The sequence below is a fragment of the Podarcis gaigeae genome, assembly GCF_964106915.1.
Source record: "Podarcis gaigeae genome assembly, chromosome: 10".
NCBI lineage: Eukaryota > Metazoa > Chordata > Lepidosauria > Squamata > Lacertidae > Podarcis > Podarcis gaigeae.
This window is the reverse complement of record NC_139686.1, coordinates 48,435,606-48,438,249: the sequence shown is the minus strand read 5'-3', so window position 1 is coordinate 48,438,249 and position 2,644 is coordinate 48,435,606.

The following is a 2,644-nucleotide window of genomic DNA, read 5'->3' as shown; positions in this document are numbered from 1 at the left end:
GGCCTGAGCTGAACCGTTGCTTCTGATCTAGGTGAGGAGAGTTTAAGCGACAACACACACACACCCCAAATCATAGGAAGGGACCACGAGGGTCCTCTATTCCAACCTCCTGCAATGCAAGGAATCTTTTTGCCCAGCGTGGGACTCGAACCCACAACTCGTGAGATTAAGAGTCATAGATGGTGAGAGTGTGGCGCTGATAACGCCAAGGTTTGATCCTCAGATGGGACAGCATTGCAGGGGTGATTCTCAGGGTCCCTTCCAACTTTACATTTCTAGGATTTTATGCTGTATGGACAGAGCTATCACAGGATATCAGGGGTGCCAACTTGAATAAAATATTGCGGGGGGGGGGGAGGTCCAGGTAAGCTCCACCCTGCAAAATTGATCACATGATGCTGTGCATGCAATCCCCATCAATTTGGGGGGCACCCTAGGGGTTGGCTCCTATGCAGGATATCCAATCTTTCTTTTCCAGGGAGGTAGGGGGAAAACTCCACACAGCCTTCTGGAAAGTTGGTGGCAACCTATATACGCAGGAAAGAAAGGTGTGTGGTTTTTTTTAAAAAGACCTTTCTTTGATGTTTCATTCAGTGTCTTATCTCTCCACGTGTCTCTGCTTGATTGCATTCACCAGTCCGGTAAACTGGCAGGTGCACTTTGCATTTCTCCTGAAAGAAAATTCTGGCCACACTTTATGGGTGTTACCTGTAACCTTCCTTGATCCTACAGAGCTCCTTGAACTGGTCCGGGTACAGCAGGCAAACACGGACCTCCAGATGTTTTGGGACTACAACGCCCATCATCCCTAGCTAACAGGACCAGTGGTCAGGGATGATGGGAATTGTAGTTCCAAAACACCTGGAGGGCCAAGTTTGCCTATGCCTGGGGTAGAGCATGCTTGGGATCGTCAGTCTAGGTGAAGCAGTTGTCACTGTTTTGTTTTCAACATTGCAAAGCAGTAATGTGATTTGTGCTCAAATTATAGAGGGAAACGTAGGGATTTCCATGTGATTTTAATGATTTTAAATCTAAGGCTGGGGGCATTTGCTTCCTCCTCCCACCACACTTTATTTCCTTTCTTCGCAGGTGGTATTGATGCTGTGGATGGACCTGAGGCCTCTGCAAAAGGGGATGTGTTTTAACAGGAGGCTGCTTTACTTGCCTCTATATTTTAGTCAAATCAAGCCCCTCTTCAGTCCCTGAGGGAGGGCGTCACAAAAAATAGGGGGCTGGGGCTAGACACTCTTTTCCCCCAGCTGTAATCTGAGCACTGGTTTAACTGAATGGTATACAGTGGTACCTCAGGTTAAGTACTAATTCGTTCCGGAGGTCCATACTTAACCTGAAACTGTTCTTAACCTGAAGCACCACTTTAGCTAATGGAGCCTCTTGCTGCTGCCGCGTAGCCGGAGCACGATTTCTGTTCTCATGCTGAAGCAAAGTACTTAACCCAAGATAATATTTCTGGGTTAGCGGAGTCTGTAACCTGAAGCGTATGTAACCTGAGGTACCACTGTATGTGTATTTGTGAAATCCAAATGCCCAGACAATAATTTTTAGGTTATCTAGTTAAGCTTGATAGTTCTTTTAATGCATACCCTCCAACATTTCTCTGATGAAAATAGGGATGTCCTATTCAACAACAAAAGCAACAATAAATTTGTTATTTATACCCTGCCCATCTGACTGGGTTGCCCCAGCCACTCTGGGCGGCTTCCCACATATATAAAAACATAATAAAACATTAAACATTTTAAAAAAACCCTTCCCTCTGCAGGGCCGCCAGGGCCACCTTCAGCAGTGGCAGAGCTACATGCTCTGGGAGTGGAGAACAGGTGGGGACATGGCTGGTGCACATCCCGGGGGCGTGGTGTGCGTCCTGGGGGGGTGTGTGTGGTTCGTGTCCTGGGGTCGGACGTCATGGCACCCCACCAGGGATGGCACCCGGGGCGTCCCGCTCCCCTGCTCCCCCTTCGTCCGCCAGTGGCCTTCAGATGTCTTCTAAAGACTGCATAGTTAGTTACTTAACTTCTTAGCTCAGGGTTTGCATAACTCCGTACCCTCCACCATTTTTTTGATGAAAATAGGGACATCCTAAGGAAAAGCAGGACATTCCAGGATCAGATCAGAAATCGGGACGGCCTCTATAAATCTGGGACTGTCCCTTGAAAATAGGGACACTTGGAGGGGCTGTTTAATGCTACCTGTGTAGTATTTGCCAGCAAGGAGAATGTTAGATAAAAGCTCATTTTTTGGTTTTGTTTCTCCAACATTCAATTGTTTTGAACCACCCTGAGATCTACATGTAAAGAGTGGTATACTAAATAAATAAGTAAATAAATAAATCTTCTTAAGCATACTCAATTGCATTGAAGATCCATTGGATTTTACTAGGCTTGTCAAGGGTTGCAGCCGCAGCTGCCTCTGCTTGTAATGTATAACTGGACATGCATTTCATTTCACCGCCAGAAAACTTGTCAGCCTGCAATGCAAACCACAGCTACATTTTCATGGCAACGTGCAAAGATGGTAACAAAAATTAGCAGAAGGGAATTCCTTCCAGCTCTGCTTCTGGAATTTGTGAAATGTGCTTCTTCATCTAGATGGTATTGTGACAGTTAGATAAACAAAACTGAGCATC